Source organism: Dendropsophus ebraccatus, unplaced genomic scaffold (assembly GCF_027789765.1).
Source record: "Dendropsophus ebraccatus isolate aDenEbr1 unplaced genomic scaffold, aDenEbr1.pat pat_scaffold_1497_ctg1, whole genome shotgun sequence".
Classification (NCBI taxonomy): Eukaryota; Metazoa; Chordata; class Amphibia; order Anura; family Hylidae; genus Dendropsophus; species Dendropsophus ebraccatus.
Window position 1 is genome coordinate 27,852 of NW_027208919.1, and position 13,256 is coordinate 41,107.

Consider the following 13,256-nt stretch of genomic DNA (forward strand, 5'->3'; position numbering starts at 1 on the left):
ATCTTGTATTCACGCTATTGATAGGAACCAATCATTTTAGACGTAAAACTTTAAAGCTTCCCTAGCCGCAGTGGATCTAGCCCATTTGAGAGTTTAGGCCTGCCCGAGCACCTGACAGCATATTAGTACTAAATCTAAACCCCATGTAATCCATTCAGGATACTGTCCAATAATAAGGGTTATTATTATTCCTTTACTACATCCCACCAAACATGGTACAAATACTAAGAACAGCCAAGTGACGCTGTGTCTTTAAATAAAATGGCTCCTGCTAATTCATACAACACCTTTTACCTCATACATTGCCACAGAATTTACATTATAAGAAAAGTAATTGTATAATAACTATAAGGCTATGTTCACACTACATACAAGTACAGCCATTGTTGCCATTGGCAACAAAGGCCGTACTTTTAGCGGGGTGGAACAATGCCTTATTTTCAATTAGATCCCGGCCGGAGCGTATACACATCATATACGCTCCGGCCGGGATCCCATGTGGTGCCAGCAAAGAACTGACATGGTCAGTTTGCGGCCGTAGGAAACCCTGTCAGTTCACTCAGTGAAGCGAGCGGCTCCGGCCACTCGCTTCACTGTGTGCTATTGGAAGCCCTGATGCGGGCGCGCGCTGACGCGCCCGCATCAGAGCTCTGCGGACGGAAAGATCATCCGGCCGGTACTTAAGTACCAGCCGGGATGATCCGGGCAGAGACCAGCCGTTCTGTGACCTGGCCGGTTCACAGAACAGCCGGTCCCATACGCCGTGTGAACATAGCCTAATACTGCGCTCTAAATTGCTCCCTGCACTCATGAACATTTTCCTAAGGACACAATCTCTCATATGAATACATGTTATGGTATGCTATTTTTCAGATCACAGACGCGGTAAGAAGCATATCTCATAGCTGGGGGGGATATGTCCAAGCCCGGTACCTACGGGAACGACTGAGATCTTCTCGGGGGGCACCGGTGACTTGATCATGAAGTTCTGCAATAACGTGGTAATAAAAATAAAGATCTCCACAACTGCCAAGTTCTTGCCCGGGCATATTCTCCTACCTGAAAAACATGACAGTAAATGTATAGACAGACATGTACAATAGTGATATTTTCTGTATTGTATTATATATGCAATTGTGGTGTCCTACCACAGGTGTTACAGTTTTATACACTCTTCGCAAAAGTCTGTACTTATTGTACTTGTGTGGTGATGAAAGTAGTACTAAAGTTCACCCCTAGATGTCGCTGTATTGTATATGTGTATTTGGAAGCCGCATAGTTGAAGGATATAAAGGGTTATTGTGCCTCTATGTGCCACCTAAATCTGTAGACCGGTAGGATTATTGTTTTCTTCTCTCCTATAAGCTTTCCTCTTATTTCTTCTGTTGCACCCTGCACCCATTCACAGCGCACGTTAGTTACGCAGGAGGAAGTGAGTCACGCGGAACACAGGAAGAGTAAGTCAGTCTTAGCTAGAGCCCCGTATGGAAAGGACTCAAGACAGTTCACCTCTAACAACCTTCTTACAAGTAACGCTACACAGCACTATGCACTGTTAACCCCCTCTTAGGAAAGGACAAGCCCAAGACAACCTCAACCCACGCTGTGGACTAGAAGAAGTAAGAGAGCAGGACAGTATCCACTAAAGCCAAAAAGCTAGGAACTGATCTAGATAGAGGAAAGTTGCAATAAGCCTATGAACTCTTTCTCGCAGCGCGGGTGTCAGCAGGGTCTCAGCATTCCGCTCATCCCAGGTAACAAGGTCTGGGGCCTGTGTCACCCTTTAGGAAGGTTTAGCCGAGTCTAATGGGCCTAAGGTGGTGTGAAGACTAACTCAAAGTCAATACACAGGCACAGGTGGTGTTCTTCCTCTTTTTCTTAGTATTCTACCTCATCTTCCAACATCCCAGCAGAGCACAGTACTACATGGGTTGGGACTCTCACGGCAACCTCCTCTTTACTACTCTGTTTCTTCGTCAGCACCACTATATCCTACACTGCACTTCTACCACGGATCAGGTTGCTGTATTGTCAACTATTTATTCAGAACTATTGTCAAGTGTGTTATCAAGTGCTTTATCCAGAGAAACCTCATACTGTTGATTCTGTATGCCCTTCTGCACATTTGCAACTAGTAAACCAGTCTTCCGTACGTTAAAAAGACTCTCACTATCCACCGAGACAGCACACACCACAACCTTGGGACACTTCCCTTTCCGTGGGTGGCGGGTCACTAAACCACTCTTGCCATCCGTGAAAACTCTAACCCAAGGGACCCAGTAGCAACCCGGCAGGACACTGAACACAGGGGAAAAGGGTACAACCAGTCTTCAAAAATAAAAGCAGGCGTGCCATCACACCTGTGTGCCTCACTAGCACTGGCATCACGTGATAACATTCCAAGGTCCTGCTGTATCTCGGCCAACCACCTCCGGCGAGGAGTCACACCCGACCACCTAGCAAGTGATCGGGTGATCCTCCGATATACCACCACACCGGGGGCTCACCACACAATTATTTTAATAGGTGCCGTGTAACACTTGTAGAGCTGCCCACAGATTTCCACAGCAATAGCCACTGATCAACAGGGGATTAACCAGACCAATATCAATCAGATAACCACCATTCATAGAAGGGAGTGATTCATAGGTGTATTCTCATATTTTAACATAATGGCAGTACAATAGGATAGCCTGCACACACAATCACTGACTGACACGTGACTGGCTAAGAAGCCTTTCACTCCTGGGATGAGTTTGTCTCAGAAGTGGAGGCGGCTGCAATCAGTGGGGGTCCATTAGGAGAACACAGGGGAGCACCAGGAGAACTGGGTTCGGAAAAATCCAGATAATCTTACAACAGTGGTGGATTGCTTGGCACTCCAAACTCAGGTGGATTCCTTGGCACTTTGAACATAGCACAGTCATTCCACTTCAAGAGGTGGAGATTCCCAAAATTATTGTCGACCAGATATGCATTTCAACAGTTATTCAGGCCTGATGATGAGGATGGTTAACACTTGAAACACGTTGCACCATTGCACTGCCAGGGAAATCGGAAGGTGGATGGCAGAAGCCTCCTCATACACCTACAAGCCCACAATAGAGTTGTGCCTAATACCTACGACCTAACCAGGATTCTGTGCACATGTACAACCTCAGGCTATGTTCACACTATGTATCTTCCCGGCCGTAGTGCGAATAGCGAATATACGCACGTAGTTTTGAGGTTGATGCGTTTGCTTGAAAGTATACGATATACGGCCGCACAATGCACACTACGGCTTACGGCCAGATCGTATGCGGCGCCGTGAAAAATCAACAAGACCATTGTTTGAGGACGGAAATGTTCCAACTCACGGCCGTGGATTTTAATGCGGTCCCGTACGAAGTACTGATTTCAGCCAAATTGAACTTGATTTTTCGATCCAAAAGGTTCTGTGAGTTTTATTGGGCTGGGCGAAGATTTCCAAGTAAATGACCTGTTTCAGATCACTTCGAAACAAGCTAGGGAAGCATAACTGTACTGCGGGCGTATGTTCGCGGTTCATACACATCCGTCCGCATGTCGATCTTTCCCACGCCCGTAGTTTCAGCCGCACATGTACGGCGGTGTACGAAATGCGGCCGGAATCGTACGCAGTGTGAACATAGCCTAAACATACATCTCACAGGGTTCATGAGTCTGCACATGCAGGGCCGTTGTGTTTCCTTTTTTTTTTCTTTTCATGTGAACTTCAGAAAAGTTTGGTTCTGTAACAAATGAAACTTTTTGCAAAGTTTGTAATGAATCTTAGGTCGTAAAGTTCAGTTCCCTCATCTCCACTCTTAACCCATAAGATGCTGGCATGTCATGGTGCTGTTAAGAGTGTGTGAAGTGGGTTTGGAAACCAGGCCCGCTCCATACCAAGTGTTTGGGCACGGAGTGATTCCCTGGCTAATAAGTGTTTAAACAGTATCAATGAGTGTAGTAGGAGGACAGATTGGCTTCCTGCGAAATAGCTGCCACGACTGATCTATTGAGTGCTGATCTGATGGATCAGTGTAATACTGTATTGTTATGTATTACATTGAGTTGTATGAGCAATCGAGCAGTGGCTTATAGAAGTCCTGGAGAACAAGTCTAAAGTAGCATGCAGCGGTGCATTCCACTCACGTGCTCACAGCGATCTCCCACCACTGGCTCCATTATCCACTATGAGGCCACTGAAGGAGATGATTAACAGCTCATTCTCCTGATCGGGAGGGGTCCCAGCAATGGCAACCTGACTGATCAAAACTTTTGACAAGTCCCTGTGACATACCAAAGAAAGTAGGGTCCAAGAGCACTGTGGATAGGAGTCCAAAGGCAAGTGTTGAAATAGATGCACGCTAGCTTACCACCAATCCCAAATGCCAATATGTCAATGTGAAAGAGCAAGTAGTGCTCTCAAAGAACCCACCAAAAAATCACCCAATTCAGCTGATCCTCACCTGCAGAAAATGGCATCAGGGCCTCTTTCTTTATAACTTTCCCATTTTCATCCAAAAAGTTTTGGGGGTCAAAATTCTCAGGATTACTGAACTGTGTCTTGTCATTGTGCACACCAGTGAGTAATGGGATGAAAACTGTTCCCTGTGGTTAGGATAATAATCAATACAATCAGTAGATTGTTTTTTGAATTTTTTGTCTATTTAACTTAAATTGATATTTACCTTCTTAAATGTATAATTGCGAATCTGAGTATCTGCGGTTAATTCATGGGGAAGAGACAGGGGTGTCACATCAGCATATCGCTGGACCTCAAATATGAAAGCTTCTGTGTAAGGCATGTTGTGTCTGTCCTCATAATTTGGTGGACGTCGGCCAATTACATTGTCTATTTCGCTGTAGACCTTCTCTGAGAAAAGGAAAACAAAATGTATATATCATTGCACATGCTTTTACATATCTGTCCGAATGTATTTACTTACCTGCTACACTCGGATGTTTCATGAGAAGTAGTAATGTATATCTCAAAGTGGGGCTCACAGTTTCCGTTCCACCAGTGAACAAGACTAAAGCGCACATCACTAAAGTATTGGGATTGTAGAATGTTCCTTCATTCTTCTTTTCCTGTGTTTGAAGACATGATGCAGATGATTGAATGTACTGTACAGTTAAACCTATCCTCTAGATGAAAACTTTGTTGTGGCAAATTTTAGTAAAGATTTCTTTCTGACAATGAAACCTATTGGCAACAAGTGTGCGGGCTGTGGCTGCTGGAGAGCATGATGGCAGGGGGACACTGAGGGACACAGGGCACTGGAAGGACACTGAGCATCCCTCTGCCATCATCCTCTCCAGCAGCCACAGCCCGCACAGCTCTGGGAGTTGGGTCGTGACATCACCATGTTATCCAGGAAGTGACATCACCATTTTATCCAGGAAGTGAAGCCTTGATGCAGTAGTACGTGCAGGGAAAAAAGCGCTTTATAAGCATTTCCCGTAATAAGTGTATATTGGTAATCTGTATAACTTTTGGGGGGCAATACAATACTTTAATAAAAAATTTCGCCATACTTCTCCTCTAAGTCAGGAATTCAGCCAACTCTGTTTCCTTCCCTATATACTATAACCCTTCCCAGTGAGAGGGAGACAGAATTGGCTAAATTCCTGGCTAGAGTGTCCTGTCCAGAGGAACAAGAAGTTTATTAAAGGATGTAAACCAGACAACTGTGCAGACAGTTTGCATTTAAAAAAAAAAAAAAAAAAAAAAGCAGAAGGGAAGCATTCAGGAGCCTAGAAAGGTAGTGTCACAGACGCAACGGCGTCCCATGCTCCAGGCCACCACCACTCCGCTTTCCCCCACACTCTGGTTCCAACGGACACCGGAGCCCACGCTGTTTCTTCGGCCCACAGGGCACCTTACATTTCTGCTCTCCTGCCCTTTCTCCTCTTTGTTAGTGTGCGCTTCTCTGCCTTCTAGGGCGCGAGTGCATCGGCTCTCGGTGAATTAAAGGGACAGTAAATTCCTAATTGGTTGTGCAATTAATCACCTTCCCTATAAAGTTGCACCTGCCATGTCATTCCCTGTTGGAGCCTCTGCAGGCTTCCTAACATGTGGTCCCAGCTCTCTTGTGATTCCTGCTCGTGATTCCTGCCCATGATTCTTGCCCGTGATTCCTGCCCATGATTCTTGCCCGTGATTCCTGCCCGTGATTCTTGCTCGTGATTCCTGCCCATGATTTCTGTCCATGATTCCTGCACATGATTTCTGCTGCACCTCGCCTACTGCCACTAGCAAGCCAAGCCAGGGGTAGTGACCTTGGGGTCCGCTGCCGCAGCAAGGTTATCCCTTCTTGCGGTGGGCACTGATGAAGACCAGCGGCCCCTTGGACTCTGCTCCCTGGTGCGGCTTACGCCATCGCTAGCGGAGATACAGCAGATCCACGACTCCAGCATTACAGGTAGTAAAATGACTTTATTTACCAATATATGTTGATTTGTTGGACAGCTAAAAATAAAGCTTACAACATTGGCCAGGCCCTTTAAAGTTACCTGACAGTGTTGCTGTAGTGGGACTTCACTAAGGGTGCCTTCACACCTACCGTATCGCAGTAGAAAATCCGCTGCGGATCCGCAGCAGATCCGCAGCGGATTTAACTAAATGAATGAACACCGCACTAAATCCGCACTTACAAATCTGCTGCGGATCCGCAGCGGATTTGACAGTGCGTATTTAATGCTGTGTTCATTCATTTATTTAGATCTGCTGCGGATCTGCTGCGGATCCGCAGCGGATTTTCTACTGCGATACGGTAGGTATGAAGGCACCCTAATGCTGTATTGGCATTTAGCAGCCTGTAAGGCATTGGAGATAGTCCTAGGTAACCTCCGAGTATAATGCACCACTTTTGAAAATCGAAAAGATTCAAAAGATTCGCTCATCATTAGTTTTTTTTTTTTTTACCTTCTCCATTTTGATCAGGAAACAGTCTATAAAATCCCTTGGGTTATTACTGTCCAAAGTCTTCATGTTATTCTCCATCTTCTTCTTGATGAAGTCTTCTATGAAAGCAAAGTTTTCCATCATCTTACGGTGAGATCCAGGTAAGTGTCTTATGACGTTTGGAAAAGTGTTGTATAGCTAAAGAAAGAAAAAAAAGAACAATGATGAATTCAATGATAATGGAAATGAAGTAAGACATCTTTTTATTATTATTATTATTATTTATCTTATACTACAACTAACTACAAACATATCATTTAGAGCTTCCCAAAATGCCTCTATAAACAACAAGCTTTAGGACTTGGATATTGGACATTGGACGTAGACCTGACCCTACAAGGGATACATCCAAGACATTGAATGATAGAAACTAAGTGCAAAGGAGCAGAAGGCTTCAGTTGCGTTCTGATCCCCAGGAAAAAATATTTTGTCTCCAGGCAGCTGAGGTCGGCTGACAGGTTGTCCAGAAAATTTTTTATGTTTTTACAGTGGCCAGGCTTTGGTAAAAGTTAAAAAAATATATATATAAAAAAAACATATTCACCTGATGTCAAACTCTGCCAGTGCCATTCCAACAGCGTCTGGTCCCCACTGCTCAGAACTTCCTGATCTCTTCTTGAAAGTGAATGCTCAGCCAATCACTAGCAGAGGGGGGTCACTTCTGTGGCCATCAGTCACCAGGCACACTAATTCCATAGATCAGTGTAAACCACTGGATAAAGCGGACCATGTGACTGTTACATCGCTGTAACAGAAAAGCGGTACATCGCTTTTCTGTCTTTGCCATGAATAGACCAGCGTCAGTGCAGGGATGCCGCTGCCGCTGTTCTTTTTTTGAACTAAGGCACACTTCCCATGCAAGGCACCGGTCTATTACCGATTACCAAGCACCAGCCTTCCCTGAAGCACTGAAGGCCAGGCCTCCCGTGCTTCAGGCCGGGCCAGTGCTCAGTAATAGACTGGCCTCATGAAGGGAACCGGGCTGCAGTTCAAAAAAGGACCACGCATCGGCATCCCCGTGTCTCACCGTTCTATTCTTGGTGAAAACAAAAAAAGTGATGTATCACTGGTACATTTGCTTTAAAGTGTACCTGTCAATAAAGTGTACCTGCCACTATGCCTATGAATACGCATAGTGGACAGCACAGGAGGGCGCGGGCCAAGGGGGGTAGCTCCGGGGCCACCCACTATGCATATTTATATATGCATAGTTAGCAGCACGGGAGGGGACAGGCTGGGTAGCCCAGGAGGGGTGAGCTGGGTGGGCCGAGGGGGCTTGCTCCGAGCCGTACACTATGCATAATCATGTAAGCATAGAGTGGCATGGGAAGGGGCGGGCTGGGCTGGGCGGGCCGAGCTGGTGGTCTGGGCCATCGGGTGACGCCCCAAATGCTCCAAAACCCCTGGTTAGCGTAAGGGCTATCGACAGAATGTGGGGGAGAAGAGGAGAATGATTGACAGCCCTGCAGTCATCAGGTAAAGAACTTCTGGGGCATATCAGCAGGGTCATTGGGCAGAACCTGGGCAGAAACTTTAAGTTTTATCGAGTAAAACCATGCACATGGTTATGCCAAGCGCAAGATACCTAAATTTGTAATGTTAAGCACGTGAAATTTCCTGTCCTGAAATCCAAGGTTATACTCACCAATCCCCAGCGGCTGCTCATGATACGAACGTTGTTTTGAATACATATCACCAGTTTTTGGAAATGTTCATCATCATATTCAAACCGGTTACCAAACACCACAGAGCAAATGATATTGGACATAGCACGTAGTATATGATGATTGGGATCTACTGGGAATCCTAAAACAACAAATAAAAATAGTAAATCAATAGCTACACTGTTACCTCACTCCTCAACATCTATCCAGTATCGAGTATAAGCACCAGGCACAGAAATGCACATCCAAACTCTATTGCTGACTATTAATGAGCCATTGGCTGTCTGAGGAATGCTCTGCACTTGGGCACACCAATCGCCAAGATCCGATTCTCACAGCTCACTATGCCATTGTCGACCAATGACAACCCTAGATTTGTTCAATAGGCCCTCATTTGCACCTCGTCGGGACGCGGGGAGCTGCCCAGGTGACCGTCTGATCATCTGGGCAGCCAATAGGAGACAGCGGTGGTCTACTGCTAATTGCTTCGTGTAATAGGGCCTTTAGTGTTGAAGTCCAATTTTACGTCCAGAATGGATAAGTTGATTTGTATACCCTTATGGTTTGAGCTTTTTTTATTTTTTTTTATTTATATAGCACCAACAGATTCCACAGCACTTTACAATTCTGGGGGTACATACATGGACATAAATCAGACATTGCCGAGGAATACATATAATTATCCATACATGAGGAGTGAGAGCCCTGCTCGCATGCATCAGCTTACAGACTATTAGTAGGGGGTTTGAGACAAAATGGCAGAGGGGCAAAGTCCTTCCTTTGGAGTGTATGTGTACACCGTATGACAGAATAGGGTATGGGGCAGCAAAAGAAGGCTCCCCAGAGGGTATGGTTTACATAAAGATCTATTGAATGTTATTATAAATTAACTAAGTCTATTATTCTTATTAAACATTACCATTTGTTTTTCTCAGCACATCGGTCAGATACAGGGCTTCTTGCTGTATCCGCTCCTCAAAGCTATGTTTTCCAACTCCAAAACTGCCCAATGTGTGCACGGCAAATCGCCTCAGCTCCTTCCATTTTTCGCCATTACTAAAGGCAAAGTCTGTTCCATACAACAAATCAGATAACTAAGAAGCTATAAGGAAATAACCAATTGGGCACTGTTCATATGACGGAATTGTACACTGATTTCTCCACACAGACGCCACCTGTTTCTCTGTAGAAATGGGGCCGGTCAATATTGTATAGGGCTAATCCATGTCCAACACTGACATGACATGACACACTGATAAAATACATGGCATGAAAAGTCTTAATAAGTATATGGGAATCATTAGGCAATTCTATGGCTCTTTCACATAGTACCTCATCTATAAGTCATGGCGGGAGATTTATCAATGGGGTGTAAAGTAGAACTGGCTCAGTTGCCCCTAGCAACCAATCAGATTTCACTTTTCATTCCTCACAGATTATTCGGAAAATGAAAGGTGGAATCTGATTGGTTGCTAGGGGTAACTGAGCCAGTTCTACTTTACACACCTTTGATAAATCTCCCCCATAGTGTTTCTTCCATTGGAAGGCCCATCATATCAGAGCATTATACAGGTGCAGTGTATTACTTAAATATTCCTGTGGTGGTGCTAAGAATAGCTTAATGGGGGAACCTTTTAACAAAAAGGGATTATTTAACCCCTTCTGGACCGGGCTAATTTTCAGTTTTTGCGTTTTTGTTTTTTCTCCTTCTGCTTAAAAAGCCATAGCAGTTGCATTTTTACACCTACAGACCCACACTTATTTTTTGCGTCACTAATTGTACTTTGCAATGACATGAATTTTTGCATAAAATATGCTGCGAAACCAGAAAAAATTATATGCACGGTGAAATGCAGTTCTTTTTCTTTGGGGGGGGCTTTGTTTTTACGCTGTGTGTCCTATGGAAAAACTGACATGTTATACATGTTCCTCAAGTCAATACAATTAAAACGATATGCAACTTACATAACTTTTCTTTTATCTGATGGCCTGTAAAAAATTCAAACCATTCTTAACATATATATGTCATGAATGTGCCTGTGCCGAACTCCGTGCGCCCCTTGGCTCGTGCTGCGCGCCTGAGATGGCGCTGATATTCAGTGTTTTTGTATGTTTTTGCGGTGTCCTGGGCTTGTCTGAACACTGGCCTATTTCCTTCTGTGTTTGTTCAGCCACACCCGCTTTGCCTGAGATACTCCTGGCCACTCCGGAGTTAACTCTGATGCTGGTTAACTTGTCTGGTCAGGTTGCTCTTGCCCCAGGTGTTCTGAGGAGATTAGGGGTCTGGTCCAATCAGCTCCTGCACTGGACCTCTGGTCTCCTATATAGTGTCTGCCAGCCTGCTCTCACTGCTGGATATTGAGCTTGTCTCTGCCTGGTTCTGGTTTTCTTGCTCTGTTTATGCTGATCCCTTTGCCTGTGTTTCTGACCATCCCTGCTAGCTGCCTGCCCCTGACCATACTGCCTGTTTATTGACCTTGCTTTTGGATTGTGATTTTGTACTGTGCTGCCCGATTGTTGTGACCCGGACTGTCGACTATTCTTTATTGTGTTTTGTCTGTCTGTCTTGTCTTTGTGTCCCACCTAGCCAGTGCAGGGACTGACGCCCAGTTGCTCGCCGCCATCTTAGGGTGGATTGTGGCAAATAGGTAGAGGACAGTGGGCGGGGCTGAGCTTAGGGCTCACTGTGTTGTCTTGTCTTGCTGTCCGGCCCCTGACAATATATGTGTGGAATATATATATATTCCTTAAAATTGCTCCATTCCCAGGCTTATAGCGCTTTTATCCTTTGGTCTATGGGGCTGTGTCAGGTGTCATTTTTCGTGCCATGATGTTTTTTTTCTATCGGTACCTTGATTGCGCATATGCGACTTTTTGATCGCTTTTTATTACAATTTTTCTGGATTTGATGCAACCAAAAATGCGCAATTTTGCACTTTGGGATTCTTTGCGCTTACGCCGTTTACCGTGCGAGATCAGGAATGTGATAAATTAATATTTTGGGCGATTACGCATGCGGTGAAACCAAACATGTTTATTTTATTTATTTATAAAATGGGAAAAGAGGGGTGATTCAAACTTTATTAGGGGAAGGGATTATTTAGTAATAATACACATATACTATACTAGGGTTAGGTTATTCCCCTGGGGAGCTTCTAGTATATGCACACTGATCTCTCATAGAGATCTATGCTGTATAGTTATATAGCATAGATCGACAAAATCAGTGTTCTATTGCTTTTGGCTGCTGCAGCCAAAAGCAATAGACTGCCGAGCCAGGATCAGCACCATTATGGCGCAGACCCCGGACGGCACCAAACAGGGGGAATCGCTCTTCCGTGACAACATCACGGGAGGACGATCTCCCTACTAGACCACCAGGGATCGGCTGCAGTAAGTCTTCAGATGCAGCTGTCAACTTTGACAGCTGCATCTGAAGACTTAATAAGCGGGCACGGCGATGGGACCGTGCCTGCTAATAGCCGTGGTCCCGGGCTACATGCCGCACCTGGGACAGCGGCGGTTCAGAGCTGAGTCACCGCGCAGCACCGCTCTGAACTGCCCCACCCGCGCGAGGACGTACAGTTACGCCCTCGTGCGGGAACGGGTTAAAGTAGGCAACCTCTTTAAATACAAATTATAGGCCTTGCAAATTTCAACAAGACAAAGCTAAACAACATACTGTATCCATAAAAAAAACATTGCTTTACAGAAGAGTCCAATGCTAGGTTTACATTGCGTTCTTATTTACATATAACATATACATTAAAAGAAATAAATGGATACTGGATGGATTTAGTGGATGCTGCTGTGAGCCATTGCAGAAGCCATTTCCTCCAGGCTGTGCTGTCCTGCTCTGTATGGATTCTGTCCATAAGATGGCTGACATGGAGGAGCATGTGACCATGCACCGCGCCCCACTGTCTTCCATAGGAATATACAGGCTCAGAGGTGGACACTGGGGGCGGGCATGGTTACATGCTCCTCCATGTTGGCCATCTTAAGGACAGACTTACCACAGAGCAAGGCAGCGAAACCTGTCCCTTTCAACTTACTGAAAAGTAAACAGTGACATGGATAAAAAAACCCAGTGTGAACCAAGCCTAAACGATTTGCAAATCATTACATTGTGCTTTTATTTACATTTTACATGGCGGCCCCATTTTTTAAAATTGGAACAGGGTTTGTAATACACGAGGATGAAAGAAACGAGACCTATACCTGGCTCTGTACTCACCATCTCCTTTGGTAAAGTCAAAGAATGAAGGATAATAGGCTCGGCCACTGCTTCTGCTTTGTCAATCAATGTCTCTTTGATGGCTTTAAAACCACATAACACGATAACCGGTTGGTTCCCTTCATACACTGTAAATATGTCACCATAGTTTTTTGACAACTAGGAGAGAAGACAAAAAATTCATTCAACATGACAATTTATTATGTGGACGGAGCTCCCTAACACGCTCCATTGAGTAGACTTCCGCATTTTAAATACATTTTTATAGCTATGAACATACTACCTTATTATTGGTGCATGTTAGTTCCTTCTGGGTTACCACACTCAGAAATTTGACACATACAGTAATTAACACACACAATTTGGCCATCCCCAATGTCCCCAA

General features: G+C 44.9%; 1 pseudogene; it reads right to left on the reverse strand.

Annotated features, from left to right (window-relative positions):
* Positions 1-584: 584 nt before the first annotated feature.
* Positions 585-13,033, reverse strand: LOC138775301 (cytochrome P450 2F2-like; annotated as a pseudogene).
* Positions 13,034-13,256: the final 223 nt, after the last annotated feature.